Source organism: Hemiscyllium ocellatum, chromosome 3 (assembly GCF_020745735.1).
Source record: "Hemiscyllium ocellatum isolate sHemOce1 chromosome 3, sHemOce1.pat.X.cur, whole genome shotgun sequence".
In the NCBI taxonomy this organism is placed as follows: domain Eukaryota; kingdom Metazoa; phylum Chordata; class Chondrichthyes; order Orectolobiformes; family Hemiscylliidae; genus Hemiscyllium; species Hemiscyllium ocellatum.
The window spans coordinates 15,608,488-15,629,066 of record NC_083403.1 but is presented as its reverse complement, the minus strand read 5'-3'; the positions used below and the strand labels follow the sequence as shown (position 1 = coordinate 15,629,066).

Here is a 20,579-nt window from a genome sequence, read left to right as displayed (position 1 = left end):
ATCTAACCCGAACAATTAGCGCCCCATGGAAGATGACATAATTGACCAGACAAGTCAACCTGATGAAGGTCTTTTTCCCGAAATGTTGATTTTCCTGCTCCTCGGATGCTGCCTGACCTGCTGTGCTTTTCCAGCACCACCCTAATCTTGACTCTAATCTCCAGCATCTGCAGTCCTCACTTCCCCCCTTTGCACTGTGCTGCCTGGTAGAGGCAGATTCCATTGGAGGTTTCAAAGAGAGCTGGATATATATTTGAAAGGGATGGATACTGGGGGCTGCAGAGATAGGGCTAGGAGATCCGGACTCACTGGGTAGGTCATTCAGGAGTCAGAACAGACACGATGGTTCAAATGGCCTCCTTGTGTCCTGTAAAGTTCTATGATTGTATTGTCCTCACCCCTCATCCAGTGACCATTACTTTCAATCTATTACTTTAGAATCGCTTGGGTTGTAATATTGCTGTGATAGGTCTGAAACTTCAAAATGTTTGCAACGCAATGATTTAAAAATCTCTCCATTGTTGCTCTAATTGAAATGAAGCTTTCTTTGGACAAAATATCAAATTTCTTGTCTCCCTATATTCTTGCTGTAGCACAGCCCCAGTGGCCTAATGGATAAGGCATTGGCCTCCGGAGCCAGGGATTGTGGGTTCGAGTCCCACCTGGGGTGCTGTAGGTTACTGTTGGCCGTTGTGCATCTACTGATTGTGCTGTCCCTCTTTAGGTGGAATTTGTGGCAAAATCTGACAAGCGAATGGTTCAGGGCAGATGGTGGAGTTTGCGTCCAGATTTTTAAAAAATCTGGAATTGAGAATTGACTGATGACTGTGAAATCGTTGTTGAATGTTGAAAGATCAGCCTGATTCACTAAATGCTATTAAGGGAAGGAAATCTACCAACCCCAGCTGGTCTGGCCTACACGTGACTCCAGACCCACAGCTGCCTGGGTGACCTACAGCTGCTGTCTGTATTGGCCCAGCAAGTTACTCAGCTGGTTCAATCACCACCAAGTCTTCACAAAGAAATGAAACCTGAGGGATCACCTCGGCACCTGAAAAGACAATGTCAGAAACAGCCCCCGTCGACCCTGCAAAGTCCTCCTCACTAACATCTGGAGGGATTAGTGCCAACATTGGGAGAGCTGTCTCACTGACTAACCAAGCCACAGCCTGACACAGTCACTCACGGAATCATACTGTCCAGACAATGACCCAGACACCACCATCACTGTTGCCCAAGTATGTCCTGGACATGAAAGGCAAGACAAATCTAACCCGAACAATTAGCGCTCCATGGACGATGACAGAATTGACCAGACAAGTCAACGTTTCAGACAGAAGCCCGTCATCTTCCTGATTTTTCCTGCTCCTCGGATGCTGCCTGACCTGCTGTGCTTTTCCAGCACCAGGCTCTCGTCTCTGATCTCCAGCATCTGCAGTCCTCACTTTCACCTAATTGACCAGACACTCAGCTGGACTCACCATATAAACACAATGGCTACAAGAGCAGATCAGAGGCTAGGAATACTGTGGGGAGTAACTCACCTCCTGACTCCCCAAAGTCCATCTACAAGGCACAACTCAGGCGTGTGATGGAATACTCCCCACTTGCCCTGGATGCTGCTGCTCCAATAACACCCAAGAAGCTTAACACCATTCAGGACAAAGCAGCCCGCTGGATTAACATCACATCCACAAGCATCATCTCCCTCCACCAGTGATGCTCAGTAGCATCAGTGTGTACTATCTAAAGGATGCACTGCAGAAATTCACCAAAGATCCTTGGACAGCACCTTTTAAACGATGTCCACTTCCACCTAGAAGAACAAGGGCCGCAGATATATGGGAACTCCACCACTTTCTCAAGGGGCAATGAGGGATAAGCAATAAATGCTTACCATCCAGTGACACCCACATCCCCATAAACAAACTGTAAAAAATCCCTCCCTTCATCACTGTTGTAAAGTATCAACAGTGTGTACAATACGCTGTACAAAGACGTATGACAAGAACTGTCCTTCAAGAGCACCTACCAAATCCACCATTTCTATCACCAAGAGGGAAAACAGCAGGATGTCCTGAGGAGCATTAACCCTCGAGGTCATGCATCATTCTGACTTGGAATAATATCATCATTCCTTCAGTTCTGGTCTCCCTGCTATCAGAAGAACGCAGTGAAATGTGAAAGGATGCAGAAAAGGATGTTGCTGAGTTTAGAGGGTTTGAGCTACAGGGAGAGGCTGGGGGCTGTTATTCCCTGGAGCGTTGGAGACTGATGGGTGACTGATAGAGATTTATAATATCATGAGGAGGCATGCACAGGGTGAATAGGGGAGTCCAAAACTGGATGGCGTAGGTTTAAGGTGAGTGGGGTAAGATTTGAAAGGGACCTGAGGGGCAACTTTTTCACGCAGAGGGTGGTACGTGTATGGAACGAACTGCCAGAGGAAGTGGTGGAGGCTGGTACATTGACAGCATTTAAAAGGCACCGGGATGGGTTTAGAGTGATATGGGCCAAGCGCTGACAAATGGGACTAGATTAATTGAGGTAATTTGGTCGGCATGGATGAATTGGACCGAAGGGTCTGTTTCCATGCATCAATCACCAGAGGGTTTGCGGTCGTGAGAGGACCCTGAGAATGGGGGGAGGCTTGACTCTGATGGCATTCCGTGCTTTAGCAACATTATGCTCAGAGAAGTCACACATGACAGAGATTAGGTTACTTACAGTGTGGAAACAGGCCCTTCGGCCCAACAAGTCCACACCAACCCGCAACCCACCCATACCCCTACATTTACCCCTTATCTAACACTAGGGGCAATTTAGCATGGCCAATTCACCTAACCTGCACATCTTGTGACTGTGGGAGGAAACCCACACAGACACGGGGAGAATGTGCAAACTCCACACAGTCAGTCGCCTGAGGCAGGAATTGAACCTGGGTCTCTGGCGCTGTGAGGCAGCAGTGCTAACCACTGTGCCACTTGAAAACAAGGCAACACAGAGCTCAGGCACCTAATGAGTACCCTGTGGCCTTCTCCTAACACATGAAGAGCACACACATGGGCATCAACGTGAGATCTGTGATGCCACAGCTGGCAAATAGCCCACCACAATACACTGCCGAACTTCCATGTGTGGAAGCCCAAGTGGAGAGAAAATAAAATCACATCGTGATTGATAATCATCCTCATAAATGTCTAGTGACCCCACAGGAGATCAGCAGTTGGTAAAGTTTAATTAGCTGTGTTTTTCAAAACATTTATTTTAGCTGGAAGCAGCTGTTACACATCACTTGGGTTATACCCAGGACCACAGCTTGCAAATTGCATCTGCTGTTCGCTATTGTGTTGCATTGTGATAGATTTTAACGCCGTCTTCTCCCTTTCCTATTGCAATGTCCCCCACGTTGGTCTGGAAACAAATGGCTTCCAAGATGGCGTCCGGACAATAGGGCGCCATGGCAACTACTCCCAAAATGGTGCCCAAGTGTCACTACTGGCCTGTAACCTGCCCCTTGAGAGGATACAGGCTGAAGATGATCCCAGGTATCAGGAATCTAAGCTATGAGCAAAGGTTAAAGACGTTGCTCCCCTCTTACTCCCATGGTGACCTCTCCTGGTCAGAACACTACTCAATCTGCTCCTGTCCATCCTCCTCCCCAGACTTTGTGTCATCCTTTTTTTTTATCTTTCCGATAACATTGTTGGTGAGTGAAGGAATCTGGTTCTTGAAGTGAGATAAGAACAAACTGGCTCATTGATCGCTTCCTTCCCTTGTGATTTGGAAACTTGCTGAGCTGACCTTTTCAACAGTTACCTCAACGTCATAGTGTCAGCTTAAACCTCCTTTTCTCCAGTCTCCACGTTGGTGTCTGGACGAGAAAGGGAGAGTTAATTACTTTGTGTCCCTTTAATTGATTTGCCCTCAGGATGGGGCTGGTTTGGAGGGGGGTAGGAATGGGGACGGAGCCATTCTTCAGTAAACCTTGCCCTTTTTTATGCCCATCTCTGGTTGCCCTGAAATGTTGTGAACAAAGTTTTAACTCACACAACACCAGGTTATAGTCCAACAGGTTTATTTGGAAGCACTAGCTTTCAGAGCGCCCGTCCTTCATCAGGTAACTCCTGGGGCAGGACCATTGGACACAGAATTTACAGCAAAAGATTAACGTGTCATACACTGATGCGATGTTTTGGACAAACCAGTTCTGTGATACTTTGATCTTTTATAAGTGTCCTATGATCCTGCCCCACTAACTACCTGACGAAGGAGCAGCACTCCGAAAGCTAGTGCTTTCAAATAAACCTGTTGGACTATAACCTGGTGTTGAGTGAGTTTGAATTCTGTCTACCCCAGTCCAACACTGGCATCTCCATACCATGTGCTGAAATATGGTGGCAGTGGGTATTCTTCTTCAGCCTCGGGCATAGCAGTCTTGAGCCAACTGTGTGGTTTAGTTCAGGGTACAACCGTGAGCGTGGATGGGAGTCACAGTTTGGTCAAAATGCAAGGACTGTGGTCTTTGCATTGGGTTTTAAGAGTCACACAGGCCGACGGCACAGAGAAACATCTCTCGGCCCATCGAGCCTGTGCCAATCAAAAACAACAACAGGACCATTCTATTCCCACTTTCCAACGCTTGGCATCACATCTAAGTCCACCTTCAAACCTCTGAGGGTTTCTGCCAGATTCACACCTCCCTCTGGGTGAAAATAATTAACATCACATTCCCCTCCAAACCTCCTGCCCCTTACCATGAATCTATGCAGCGGTTCAAGAAGGCAGCTCAGCACCACCTTCTCAAGGGCAACTAGGGATGGCAATAAATGCTGGGCCAGCCACTGATACCCATGTCCCCTGAAGGAATGAAAAAAAAACCCTCAATTAATCGCTATACCAAGGGGAACAGTTAATTCCTGCCTAACCCTAACCTTAAACCTAACCCTAACCCTAACCCTAAACCTAATCCTAATCCTAACCCTAACCCTAACCCTTCATCATTTTGTACACCTCAATCATACCCTTTGTCAATCTCCTCTGCTCTAAGCACAGCAGGTTAGGCAGCATCCAAGGAACAGGAAATTCGACGTTTCGGGCCAGAGCCCTTCATCAGGAATTCCTGATGAAGGGCTCTGGCCCGAAACGTCGAATTTCCTGTTCTTTGGATGCTGCCTGACCTGCTGTGCTTTAACCAGCAACACATTTTCAGCTCTGATCTCCAGCATCTGCAGACTTCACTTTTTACTCCTCTGCTCTAACCCCAGTCTCTCTTCAGAACTGAATCTCTCCAGCCCAGGCAACCTGCTGGTAGACCTCCTCTGCACCTTCTCCATTGTTATCACATCCCTCCTGTAATATGGACACTGAAAATAACTCTGTCTATTCACAATCTCCTTGTATTGAATTGTGTTTAATGAACCACGGATAGGTTACAATGCAGTTTGGCTGGTCGTGTCTGTCATGGTTCTCTCTAACAATCTAAGATATAACGGGGGCACTGTGGCTCAGTGGTTATCACTGCCTCCTCAAAGCACCAGGGATCCAGGTTCAATTCCAGCCTCGGGCGACTGTCTGTGTGGAGTTTGCACATTCTCACCGTGTCTGGTTTCCTCTCACAACCCAAGGATGTGCAGGTTAGAGTGGGAAATTGCTCACAATGTGCAGGGATGTGTAGGTTAGCCATGCAGGGTTACAGCGATAGGGTAGGAGATGGATCTGGGTGGGATGCTGTTCAGAGCATTGGTGTGGACTCAGTGGGCCGAACGAGATTCTATAAAATAAAAGGTTGACACCAGAGCAGTGCAGCACACTCTGCCTGGATTACACCAAAGGTGTGTATACTCCACATGTAGAGTCCTGCCGTGTCGAATTTCAGTTCCAACTCTTCTTCCTGGCCCTGAGACCTGACATTACACCTTGATAATGCCTGTCCTATTTCCTCAGTGGAAGTAATGCTAACAACCACCCATTCCTCCCTCCCCCCCATCTCACCATGCCCTCCGAGCCTGCTCCATATAACCCCCTCGATATGTCCCCCCAGACCATCCTCATCCCAACCTCTGCGTTCTCCCCAGCCCTGACTCCTCCAACCCCTTTCTTTCCTGGTAGTTGTCTTCCCATTGCCCCTGACAGACCACCGCGAAACCACATCCCACCCACTGCCCTGAGAGACCACCGCGAAACCACATCCCACCCACTGCCCTGAGAGACCACCGCGAAACCACATCCCACCCACTGCCCCTGACAGACCACATCCCACCCACTGCCCTGACAGACCACCACGAAACCACATCCCACCCACTGCCCCTGACAGACCACATCCCACCCACTGCCCTGACAGACCACCGCGAAACCACATCCCACCCACTGCCCTGAGAGACCACATCCCACCCACTGCCCTGAGAGACCACGCAAAACCACATCCCACCCACTGCCCTGAGAGACCACCGCAAAACCACATCCCACCCACTGCCCTGAGAGACCACCGCAAAACCACATCCCACCCACTGCCCTGACAGACCACATCCCACCTACTGCCCTGACAGACCACATCCCACCCACTGCCCCTGACAGACCACTGCAAAACCACATCCCATCCCCATCTCGGGACAAAAGATCTTATGTCTCCGAGCAGGCAATAGGCCATTCAGTCCCAGTGCCGCCATTTAATACTATTATGGCTGATCTCATCTCGGCCACTTTCCCGCCCACTCTCCGTAGCCTTGCAACCTGTTACTGATGAAAGATCTGTCCGTCTCCTCCTGAAAAGTATTCAAACCCTCTTTAAACATTGCCAGTCTGACCCCAGGACTGGATCCAGCCCCGACCTCTGACCAAATTTGACAGGAGCCCTGAGCCCTGTCCTTACAGCTCCCTAACTGATAAGATATGGCTCCCATAACTGATTCTGAAGGCCATAAAGGATTAACTCCTGTCCATTCCCGAGCGTATTGGGACAGACCCCCCCTAACAGTGAGCATGCCAAACAAATAACTAACTAGATCAAAGACCCCTGATGAGAGATTGTACCCCTGACTGATGATACAGGTATCCCTGACTGACAGTGGCCAGTCTCACTTGACTGGACTGAGCTCTGGCCCATGCTTGCTTTCCATCACTGTGGTATAGTTGAATGAACGGGCTATGTGCATGCACACATGCTGTTGGCATGTGATTGATGTCTCAGTGTGGCCCCCACCAAACTGGCCCTCCACACCCCATACAGATCTCGACTGCTGTTGGTGCATCTGTGTTAAGGAGCTGCCCATACATTACAGCAAGTCCGCGAGCATTAAGGGAGCAGCCCCGAGACACAGCCAGGTCCTGTCTGTGGCAAAACTGAGACTGACGGAGAAGCTCGGCAGGTCTGACAGCAGCTGTGTGGAGAGAAAGCAGAGATAATATTCTGGGTCAAGTGACCCTTCCTCTGAACTGATGGTAGGTAGGAAATTGTCGGTTTAAATGCAGAAGATCGGGTCAGGGGATGGGGGTAAGGAGTAAATGATAGGTGGGGATAGAGTCCAAAGAGAGAAGAACAGTCGGACAGACAAAGGGATGGATCAAGAACTGGAAGTGGAAGTCTTAATGGAGAGTGTTAGTGACAAACAATGGGTTGTGTGTATTGGCAGACCATGTGATAACAAGGCCTGGTGTGTGCGGGTTGAAATAAGGACACAGGAGAGCCCAAGCCTGAAAGTTATTGAACTCAGTATTGAGTCCGGAGGGCTGCAGTGGAAAATGAGATGCTGTTGTTCCTGCTCGCTCTGAGCTTCACTGGAGCACTGCAGCCAGCCTGAGACAGAGATGTTAGCCAGGGAACAGGCTGGTGTGTTGAAGTGGCAGGCGGGCAGCAGGGTCTTTGTTGTGGGCAGAATGTAGATGTTCTGCAAAGCGGTCACCCAGTGCGGAGGAGACCCAGCGATACTAAAGGGATGGCGATCCAAGTTTTCCACTGTTGGAACTGCTGAATCCTCCCAAACCCGGAACCGTTCCTGGGCTTGTGTACTCTCTCCACAGCCTTCACATCCATTCTGAATGAAGTATCCAAATTGCTTACTACACTCTATTAAGGCTTGACCCATGTTTTTAAAAGGCCCATTATAACTTTATTTCATTTACTCTGCTCCTCGAGTTATGGAGGCTGGGTCCGGTATGCTGTGATCCTAAACCTATCCAAGTCAGCACCTCACTCTGCTCCTGGGCGTTTGGGTTGTAATCAGGCTCTTGGGTCTTCCCTCCAAAATGTAATGTTTTACAGATCTCTGTCCCGTGTCCATGCCCTCTCATGCTCCATCACTAACCGCGACACAGTTGGCAATGATTCCAAGTTTTTCACATTTTTGCTCACAGATTCTTTTTAAATAATGAATTTCAATTTCTCAACCTGGCATTACTAAGATCGCCATTATTAGAACTGTCCTGAAACTGAATTACAGGTTAATCTCTGCCAGGAAGAATTGCAAACGTCTCAGGAGAGAAACCTTAAAGTGAGGGCTAAAACAAATTATACTGGTTACAAACGTGTCCTTTGAACACATGAACACATTCAAGCTGGAGAAAATGTCCTCTTGACTGCTGTTTTATATTCACAGATGTGGGCATCGTTGGCTGGGCCAGCATTAATTGCCTATCCCTAATTGCCCAGAGGGCCGTTAGGAATCAGCAACATTGCTGTGGCCTGGAGTCACATGTAGGAAAGACCAGGCAATGGGCCTTATTAAACACACAATGAAATGCCTGGAGAAACTCAGCAGAAACAGAGTTAACATTTCGAGTCCAGAGACCCTTCTTCAGAGCTGTGCATCCAGAAGGAAATGAGAAAGCGTCATGATAGAATGGCCAATGGAGGATGAAATGGAAGTGGAGGGGGGTGGGGAGGGGTTGCAGTGCAGCTCTGAGCCAGCATGAGGCGCTGTTGATGGAAGCAGCGTGAGAGATGTACATCTGGCGAAGTATGACACGGGGTGTGGATCTCAGGATGCGGTGGGAACAAGTTTTTGGGGAATGTTGCACATCCCAGTGAGATACCTGTCATCCTGGGTGGATTCAAAACACGAAGGATGAAACTTGAGTTGGAATGCACGTGGTGGCTGGAGGTGGTGACTGAGGACTGTGGGAAGTGGAAGTGAATTTTGGCAGACCTCTTGTCGAACACAAGTGTCTCAAAGACAGTAATGACAGTGAACTAGAAGAAAGATTAGAAATGGAAACTAATTGCCCATGAACATGGCCTCTACACTGGTGCGTCAGTGTGCAAAGGAGTTAGTGACAGGCCAGTCAAAATACTGTGTAGGGAAGGAAATTACACCATCGATAAGGCCCCATCCCCGGCACCTTCCCCTGCCTTTGCAGGAAGTGTAATACCTACATCCACACCTCCCCTCTCCTCTGTCCAAGGTCCCAAAGGATCTTTCCACATCTGACAGAAACGTACCTGTACCTCCACCAATGTATCCATTGCACTCGATGTGATCTCCTCTACACTGGGGAGACAGGACGCCAACTTGCGGATCGTTTCACAGAACATCTCTGGGACGCCCGCACCCACCAACCCCACCGCCCCGTGGCTGAACACTTCAATTCCCCCTCCCACTCCGTCAAGGACATTCGTGTCCTGGGCCTTGTCCACCCCCAAACCGTTACCACCCAACGCTTTATCTTCCTCCCTGGGACCCTCCAACCACACAGATCAATGTCGATTTCAACAGTTTTCCCCATCACCTTATTCCAGTCCCAACCCTTCAACTCGGCACTGCCCTCGTGAACTGTCCTAACTGTCCATCTTCCTTCCCACCTCCCTGCTCCACCCTCCTCTCCAACCTATCACCTTCTCCCTCACCTTCATCTACTTATCGCATCCCCAGCTACCTTCCCCCCAGCCCTATCCCCCCTCTCACTTATCTCTCAGCCCCCTTTGGCCACAATGCCCATTCCTGATGAAGGGCTTATGCCCAAAACATCGATCTTCCTGCTCCTCGGATGCTGCCTGACCTGCTGTGTGTTTCAGGCCCCACACTCTCGCCCTCGATGAGGGACAACAACTTGTTTGTCAGAGGTGGTCGGAATACCGCACGCAGCCTCCCCGACCTCCTCCACCCTGCCCGTGGATGCGTTTCCAGGTTTCTCTCAGCGGATGGGTGTCCGGTCACAATTCCTTGGCTTGTCCCGCCATTTGGAGGGGAAGGAGAAGTTGAAGTGTTCAGCCACAGGGCGCGATGCCTGCTGGTGCCTAGGAATGGGACCCGTGATTTGGAGTGTTGGACTGGGGTGGACAAAGTTAAAAAAAATCACACAGCACCAGGTTATAGTCCAACAGGTTTATTTGGAAGTATTAGCTTTTCCATCAGGTGATTGTCACCCTATGAAGGAGCAGCACTCTGAAAGCTGGTGATTCCAAATAAACCTGATGGACTCTAACCTGCTCCTCGGATGCTGCCTGACCTGCTGTGCTTTTCCAGCACCACTCTAACCTAGACTCTGGTTTCCAGCATGTGCAGTCCGTGTTTTTACCCAGTTGATTTTTAACCCAGTCTAGGTGAGCACAGCAGTGACAGCAATGAAACCTGCGACATCCCGGGCCAAGCTGCCAAATGAAGGCAGCCCTCTGGAATCCCTAATGAGCCTGTCAGAGGTGGTGGGAGAAAAGGGCAGCATTCAGATTAAAGCAAAAGAAAACAAAATCTGTTCTCGCCACCTCCAAGGCACTTCAGAGCGCCGCGCTTATCATACAGGGGCTTGCTTTCTGAGGGGGGTAATCCAACCCCGATCCTATTGTCCTGTCTGCAAGGCAGAGCCTTTAGTTCTCTCACCTCCAGCATTGACTTTAACCCCTCAGTCAACACACCTTTGTTTCTGGGTGAGAACGGTGGCGGATTTGATGACAAAAGCTGTCATTGTCCAGTCTGTGGGACCCAGGGAGAGTAGCCTGCAGGCCAGGAGCACTGAAAACATGCTGTGAAAGACTTGTCCACAACGACTTTTACTGCTAATGGAGTCAGGTGTTACTAGGGGACACAGCTTTAAATTAAGAGGTGGTAGGTATAGGACAGATGTTAGGGGTAGATTCTTTACACAGCGGGTTGTGAGTTCATGGAATGCCCTGCCAGTAGCAGTGGTGAACTCTCCTTCTTTATGGTCATTTAAGCGGGCATTGGATAGGCATTTGGAAGTTATTGGGCTAGTGTAGGTTAGGTAGGATTCGGTCGGCGCAACATCGAGGGCCGAAGGGCCTGTACTGCGCTGTATCTTTCTATGTTCTATGTTCTATGTAACACTCTCTTCCCCTCAGCAACCGAGAGGACGGTCCAGTCGAGAGCTTTGCTCCACGTGTGAGCGGAGTTGGGAACTCGACTCAGGTCACAAAACCCACAGAATCCGTCACGTTCGGTAGAAATTGATTCCTCAAGAGATGGGCAGCAAATGCTGACCCGCCCACACGCTGTGAATGAACAAAAAAAAACCCCTCAATTTATTGTTTGAAGATAGCTCGGGAGAAAAATGATTCCCTCTGGTGAGTTGATGGGTAGATCTATTTTTTTATATTTCGGTAAAAGATCTGGAGGGCATCTGAAGAGAAGATCCTCTTTCTCACCGGGAATAATCCACCTGAACTTACCGTGAGAGCTGATTGTATTAAATAATGTCTAAGGGGAGGTACTTTAGATTAGACTTACAGTGTGGAAACAGGCCCTTCGGCCCAACAAGTCCACACCGACCCGCCGAAGCGCAACCCACCCATACCCCTACATTTACCCCTTACCTAACACTAGGGGCAATTTAGCATGGCCAATTCACCTGGCCTGCACATCTTTGTGACTGTGGGAGGAAACCGGAGTACCCGGAGGAAACCCACGCAGACACGGGGAGAACGTGCAAACTCCACACAGTCAGTCGCCTGAGTCGGGAATTGAACCCAGGTCTACAGGCGCTGTGAGGCAGCAGTGCTAACCACTGGGCCACCGTGCCGCCCACAATGCCACCGTGCCGCCTACTTGTAGATGAGAAACTCACAGACTTGTTGACAAAAAAGTAAACGTGTGGGAGTGAACATGATTACTGTTCCAAAGGTAAAAATCACACAGCACCAAGTTATAGTCCGACAGGTTTCATTGGAAGCACTAGCTTTTGGAACATTGCTCCTTCATCAGGTGATTATGAAGGAGCAGCGCGCCGAAAGCTAGTGCCTCCAATTAAACCTGTCGGACTATAACCTGGTGTTGTGTGATTTTTAGCTTAGTACACCCCAGTCCAACACCGGCATCTCCAAATCATGACGTTCCAAAGGTGGTTAGCACAGAACTAAAGCTTTCATTTGTTTGATGTATCCACAGTTTTCCAGTCCCACAACTCTCTCTCCCTCACATGCCACCCCCTCGCCCATGTTATTCCCGCTTCCCCATAACCTGTCGCAGTGTTACATTTTGAGTTTTAATTTAACCTATCTTTCTGTACGGCCTGTTCCAAGTAGTTATTACACACGTCGGGAGCAAGATGGATTGTACCTGGGCCTCTCAGTCCAGGGATATGTACACTACCACTGTGCCACAAGAAGGGCCCTTCCTAACAGGTTAAAAAAAAATTAGCCTATTTTTCTAATCAACCTGTTCTGAAATGCTATACACACCTTCAGAGCAGGTGGGCCTTGAACCTGCTCTCCTCATCTGGGGTAGGGACACTACCACCACGTTATCCGTGGTTCACACATGAGCATTAGGAGCTCCTCACAGGAGGGGATTCACAGCTGAGCCCTATCCTGTTTTCTGGAAACATCCATAGATGTTCACTTCCTGTCACAGCAAGGCCGAACCTCCTTTTAGTCTCCAGCACCCAGTACCACCCTTTCTGAGATTGGCATGGGCATGTCCAGGAACTGTCCCTGCTCAATGGTTGACATAGCTGGGCACTTACCATCGGAGCTGTCCCTAGCACTGAAGTCTTTGCAAATAAGCTGCCAAAATAAGTTGTTGTGAATCAGTGAGACTTCCCTCCACAGGGAGGAAGGCGTTATCCAACTATCAGCTTCACTGACCTGCTATCCCTTCCTGTCAGGGGCGTGGAGTGCCCTGCCTGCAACAGTAGTGGACTCGCCAACTTTAAGGCCTTTAAATGGTCATTGGATAAACATCTGGACGAGAATGGAATAGTGTAGGATGGATAGGCTTCAGATTGGTTCCACAGGTCGGCGCAACATCGAGGGCCAAATGGCCTGTACTGCACTGTAACGTTCTATGTTCTATGTTATGCTCACTTAGTGACACACAGCAAAGAGAAGGCCCTTCAGCCCCTCGATCCTGTTCCACCTTTTGCTGAGGTCATTGTTGATCTGAACCTCAACAACACTGACTAATTAAAACAGACAGCCAAACACACAGACACACACACACGCACGCACACACACGCACAGACATATACACACACAGACACACAGAAACACAGACACACAGAAACACACTTACACACAGAAACACAGACAGACACACACACTTACACACACACAGGCACACACACACACACACACAGACAGACACACACTCAGATGGACAGACACACACAGACATTGGTACACACACACACCCTCTCACAGACTTGTAGCCCTTTACACTAACACACATAGTTTCTCACAGATACTCATTCCCCACCCTCCCCCTCATGAACACACACATATATAAGTTTGCGGGGTAAATTTGTACGTGTACAATTACATTCTATTTTGCTCAAAAACTGCATGAATCCATGTAAGATTCTGTAAATCCCTTTTTTAGATTAGAACCAGTCAGAACATTGGGGCACAGACAGCCTCACACAAGGGACTCACACCTTCAGTGTATTATTTGGGCCGACATGGGCTGTTAAAGTTCACTTGAGAATGTAACTTTAAGAAAGTTCTGGAATTTACATATGAAAGGACTGAAACCAACATGGTCATTCTAAAGGATGAGAGATTTAACAAACAATCCAGGTCTTTTTCAATATATAATTTCAGTTACATCACACTAAACTTCTGCTATAAATTCTGTGTCCTATGACGCTATACTCCACAACCACCTGAGGAAGGAGCAGAGCTCCAAAAGCTAGTGCTTCCAAATAAACTTAGAACATAGAACATAGAACAATGCAGCACAGAACAGGCCCTTCGGCCCATGATGTTGCACCAAACATTTGTCCTAGCTTAAGCACCTATCCATGTACCAATCCAATTGCCGCTTAAAGGTCACCCAAAGATTCTGACTCTGCCACTCCCACAGGCAGTCCATTCCATGCCCCCACCACTCTCTGGGTAAAGAATCTACCCCTGACATCTCCCCTATACCTTCCACCCTTCACCTTAAATTTATGTCCCCTTGTAACACTCTGTTGTACCCAGGGAAAAAGTCTCTGACTGTCTACTCTATCTATTCCCCATATCATCTTATAAACCTCTATCAAGTCACCCCTCATCCTTCGCTGTTCCAATGAGAAAAGGCCCAGCACTCTCAACCTATCCTCATATGACCTATTCTCCATTCCAGGCAACAGCCTGGTAAATCTCCTCTGCACCCTCTCCAAAGCTTCCACATCTTTCCTAAAATGAGGCGACCAGAACTGCACACAGTACTCCAAATGTGGCCTTACCAAGGTCCTGTACAGCTGCAACATCACCTCACGACTCTTGAATTCAATCCCTCTGCTAATGAACGCTAATACACCATAGGCCTTCTTACAAGCTCTATCCACCTGAGTGGCAACTTTCATAGATCTATGAAAATAGACCCCAAGATCCCTCTGCTCCTCCACCTTACTAAGAACCCTACCGTTAATCCTGTATTCTGCATTCTTATTTGTCCTTCCAAAATGGACAACCTCACACTTGACAGGGTTGAACTCCATCTGCCACTCCTCAGCCCAGCTCTGCATCATATCTAAGTCCCTTTGCAGCTGACAGCAGCCCTCCTCACTATCCACAACTCCACCAATCTTCGTATCGTTTGCAAATTTACTGACCCACCCTTTGACTCCCTCTTCCAAGTTATTAATAAAACTTACAAACAACAGACGACCCAGAACTGATCCCTGTGGAACTCCACTTGTAACTGGGCTCCAGGCTGAATGTTTACCATTTACCACCACTCTCTGACTTCGACCGGTTAGCCAGTTCTCTATCTAGCCAAACTTCCCAGTCTCCCATGCCTCCTGACTTTCCACATAAGCCTACCATGGGGATCCTTATCAAATGCCTTACTAAAATCCATATACACTACATCCACTGCTCTACCCTCATCCACATGCTTGGTCACCTCCTCAAAGAATTCAATAAGGCTTGTAAGGCAAGACCTACCCCTCACAAATCCGTGCTGGCTGTCCCTAATCAAACTGTGTCTTTCCAGATACTCCTAATTCCTATCCCTCAGTACCCTTACCATTACTTTGCCTACCACCGAAGTAAGACTAACTGGCCTGTAATTCCCGGGATTATCCCTATTCCCTTTTTTGAACAGGGAAACAACATTCGCCACTCACCAGTCCCCTGGCACCACCCCCATTGACAGTGAAGACAAAAAGATCATTGCCAACGGCTCTGCAATTTCCTCTCTTGCTTCCCACATAATCCTAGGATATATCCCGTCAGGCCCGGGGGACTTGTCTATCCTCAAGTTTTTCAAAATGCCTAACACATCTTCCTTCCTAACAAGTATCTCCTCCTAGCTTACCAGTCCGTTTCATACTCTCCTCTTCAACAATACGGTCCCTCTCATTTGTAAATACCGAAGAAAAGTACTCATACACCCTCTCCTATCTCTTCCGACTCAATAGACAGTCTCCCATTACTGTCCTTGATCGGAGCTACCCTCATTCTCGTTATTCTCATGTTTCTCACATATGCATAAAAGGCCTTGGGGTTATCCTTGATCCTACCCGCCAAAGATTTTTCATGACCTCTCTTAGCTCTCCTAACCCTTTTCTTCAGCTCCCTCCTGGCTATCCTGTATCCCTCTAACGCTCGGTCTGAACCTTGTTAACTCAACCTTATGTAAGCCTCCTTCTTCCTCTTTACAAGACATTCAACCTCCCTCGACAACCAAGGTTCCCTCACACGACCATCTCTTTCCTGCCTGACAGGTACATACATATCAAGGACATGTTGTATCTGTTCCTTGAAAAAGTTCCAAGTTTCAACGACATCCTTCCCTGACAGCCTATGCTCCCAACTTATGCTCCTCAGATCCTGTCTTGCAGCATCGTATTTGCCCTTCCCCCAATTGTAAAACCTGCCCTGTTGCACACACCTATCTCTCTCCATAACCAAGGTGAAACCTGTTTGACTATAACTTGGTGTTGTGTGATTTTTAACTTTGTACACCCCGGTCCGACACTGGCATCTCCAAATCATAATTAAAGCTTGCGTCATGTCAAAATACCTCAAGATTTTGTTGGAGGGTGCAATTATTAAAGCAGGTGACCAAAATCTCGATGAAAGAGGAAGTTCTTCATTAATGATTTAAAGGACAGTGAGGCAGCAAAAGGTTTAGACACAGAATTTAAGGCCTAGCCTGACAATAGGAGGCAGGAGTAGATTAGATTACTTACAGTGTGGAAACAGGCCATTCGGCCCAAGTCCACACCGACCCACAACCCACCCAAACCCCTACAGGCAATTTAGCACGGCCAATTCACCTGGCCTGCACATCTGTGGGAGGAAACCCACGCAGACACGGGGAGAACGTGCAAACTCCACACAGTCAGTCACCTGAGGCAGGAATTGAACCCAGGTCCCTGGCGCTGTGAGGCAGCAGTGCTAACCACTGTGCCACAATGCCACCGGTAAAGGAGTAGGCCATTATGCTTATCATTATGCTCATCCAACTGAAAAGCATGTTCCTGCTTTCCCACCCAATATCCTTTGATCCCATTAGCTCCGAGTGCTAGCTCCCACCCCTTCTTGAAATCCAACAATGTTTTGGGTTACTTTGTTAGTGAATTTTTTAGGCTCACTGTTCTCTGGGTGAGGAAATTTCCATTTGTTTTAATCCTAAATGGTTTACCCACTATCCTGAGCATGTGACCCTTGCCTCTGGACTCCCCCAGTCATCGGGAACATCCTTTCTGCATCTCCCCTGTCTAGTCCTGTTAGAATTTTATCGGGGTTCTATGGGGTGTACCCCCTCATTATTCTCAACTTTAGCGAATATAAATCCTAACCCTATCCAGTGTCCCTTCACCAAGCCAGGAATGACACTGGGGAAAACTGCTCTGCTACCTTTTACAGGTACCTGGCTTCAATTTACTGACAGTGCTGAGAGACAGCAGCTCGGACAGTGCAGTACCCCTCAGAACTGCACTGAAGGGTTCACACATAGACCTAGGAATGATGCTCTGTAAAGGACAGTCTGAAACAGATGCTGCTTTTGCCTTGAGGAAGCATGAGATGTGAAATCCCATTTCATTCCATGATATCCATGTCCCGTCTATCTTGTGATGGGGCTCACCTCTCTTCTGTAAGATGTCCAACCTCTGTACGGACCAGAATAAAACCCATCCCAAACGAGATCTCCTGGGTGTAGATCTGGTCAGGTGTTGATCTGTACAGGAGGTGACTTCAATGTTGGTCATTCCACTAGTCTGAAATTCGGCACCGATAGATCTCAGCACGCACTTGGATTACTCGGCACTGAATGACAAACTGCATCATTCATCTGAGCGTTATCTCCATCGCCTCTTTTGTCTTTTTAAAATTTTTAGACAGCTCCTGCCCATCCTCACATCATTGGCCACCCGCCCACCCTGACAGTCCATTTCCCTGCTACACTTCGCTCTCCCAAATCCTGAAACTTAACTCCCCACCCTCATAATCCTCACCTCCTCCACCCTCACAATCCCCGCCCCCTCCACCCTCACAATCCCCACCCCCTCCACCCTCACAATCCCCCCACTCCACCCTTACAATCCCCACCTCCACCCTCACAATCCCCACCTCCACCCTCACAATCCCCACCCTCACAATCCCCACCTCCACCCCCACAATTCCCACCCCTTCCACCCTCACAATCCCCCCACTCCACCCTCACAATCCCCCCTCCATCCTCACAATCCCCACCCCTTCCACCCTCACAATCCCCCCACTCCACCCTCACAATCCCCACCTCCTCCACCCTCACAATCCCCCCTCCACCCTCACAATCCCCCCTCCACCCTTGACAATCCCCGCCCCTCCACCCTCACAATCCCCGCCTCCTCCACCCCAATCCCCAACCCCTCCACCCTCACAATCCCCATCCACCCCAACCTCACAATTCCCATCCCCCTCCACCCTCACAATTCCCATCCCCCTCCACCCTCACAATCCCCACCCCCTCCACCCTTACAATCCTTACCCCCTACACCCTCACAATCCCTGCCCCCACCATCCTCATAATCCCCAAACCCCCACCCTCACTATCCTTGCCTCCTCCACCCTCACAATCCCCACTCCCCTCCACCCTCACAATCCCCAGCCCCTCCACCCTCATAATCCCCGCCTCCTCCACCCTCATAATCCCCACCCCCTCCACCCTCACAATCACCATCGCCTCCTCCCTCACTACTCCTGTTCCCCTCCACCCTCACAATCCCCACCCTCACAATTCCTGTTCCCCCTTCATTCTCCAACTCCTGAATCCCCACTCCCCACCCTCACAATCCATATCCCCACCCTGAGTGTGAGTGCCCCTTGGGAGTCATTCAGTGGTGAGCTCTCTCAGCCCCTGAGTCAGGAGATAGCAGGTTAGGTGAATTGGCTATGCTAAATTGCCCATAGTGTTCAGGGATGTGTAGGATAGGTGCATTAGTCAGGGGTAAATGTCCAGTAATAGGGTAGGAGAATGAGTCTTCATGTTACTCTTCGGAGGGTAAGGGTGGACTTGTTGGGCTTAAGGGCCTGTTTCCACACAGTAGGGATTCTATGAGAAAGTGAGGATGTCCAGACCCACTTTGGGAAATTTGACTGAGAAATTCCAGGCTGACATTCCCATTTGTAAAGGAGGTGGTGGGCGGCTTTCTGACCTAAAGTGTTTGGATGCGGCGTTGAGTGAAGGCCTATAATCTCTGATGCTCCAGATGGTGGCAAATTGTGGGTACATTTTGTGCCCTGTACGAAAAAGGATGTCATTCCTTTCTGACAGGAGCTCGGATGCGGAAGATCCTGAAGATGTATTGGCCAGGACTGAAAGTGGGGCCTAGTGGGAAGGCTTACACTGCGGGGCCTAGATGTGCGGCTTCATGTTACAGAGGGCTGTGTCTTTACTCATTTAAGCTGAAAGGGGTATCGGATAGAATGCAATCAATGCGTCTGGACATTGGCTTTCTTCTGCCTTGTTCAGTGTTGGAAGGGCACGGATAAAAGGCGAGCCAATAGTCCGAGCGGTGTTGGCTGCATGAGAAAGGAACAAAAGCTCCATTCACGTCTCAGTCTTCACTGACGACCCCCCAGCCCCCACCAGCACTGCACAACCCCCCCCATCATCCTCCATGTCGTGGGGCCCGTGGATAAAGAAATGTCCGGAGCTTTTGATATTGAAATGCAACATCGGCCAGGCAAGATAACAGGGCTCAGAAGCCACGGAGGGAAAGGGCAAGTTCGGCCTGTGGAGTTTTCAAAGGTTGTGTGGTTGTTGTACCATGAAATGATGGGACAATGGGAGGAAAGTGCCGGTTTAATCAGCTGCAGTGACATCCATGACTCTGTCCTCTCCCTCTCTCTCATCCCGCCTAGGCCAGCCCTAAATCCTGGCAACTCTCTGCTCGACGGCTGTTAACCCTTCCTGCGCTGGATACCAGCTGCTGTCTTTCTGGATACTTTTGTCAGAATGCATCCTAAGAAACTGGACAAATCATGAGGGGCATAAGGTGAACCACTGGGGTCTTTCACCTGAGGTAAGGCGAGACCAAAACTAGAAGACGTAGGTTTAGAGTGAGAGGGAGTGGTGGAGGCTGGTACAATGACAACATTTAAAAGGCATCTGGTTGGGTATATGAATAGGAGAAAGTGAGGGCTGCAGATGCTGGAAAAGCGCAGCAGGTCAGGCAGCATCCAAGGAGCAGGAGAATCGACGTTTCGGGTACGAGCCCTTCTTCAGGAATCCTATATGAATAGGAAGGGTTTGGAGGCCTGATATTGTCAGATTGGGATGTCTGGTCAGCGCGGACAAGTTATGCTGAGGGGTCTGTTTTTGTGCTGTCCAACTCTCTGACTCTAATTGTAGACAGGACGCTAGGAGGCTGAGAGGTGACCTTATCGAAGTTTATAAAATCAGGAGAGACATGGATAGGGTTAATACCAGATGGCTTTTCCGCAGGATAGGGAATTCCAAGAGTAGGAGCATATTTTTAAGGTGAGGGGAGAGACATGGGGGAGGGTAACTTTTTACACAGAGTGTGGTCCACAAATTGAATGAACTGTCAGAGGAAGTGGTGGATGCGGGATAGTTACAACATTTAAAAGATGTTTGGATAGGTAAATGGATAGGAAATGTTGATTGATTTGCTGTCACGTGTACCTGAGTACAGGGAAAAGTTTTGTTTGTGAGTAGTACAGGCAGATCACAGCAAACAGGGACGTACAGATC

The 20,579-nt window shown here is 48.9% G+C and overlaps 1 non-coding gene across 1 annotated transcript; it reads left to right on the top strand.

Annotated features, from left to right (window-relative positions):
* The first annotated feature begins 597 nt into the window (after positions 1-597).
* trnar-ccg (transfer RNA arginine (anticodon CCG)) lies at positions 598-670 on the top strand. The gene has a single exon. It is a non-coding gene; the product is annotated as a tRNA-Arg (tRNA).
* The last annotated feature ends 19,909 nt before the right edge of the window (positions 671-20,579 follow it).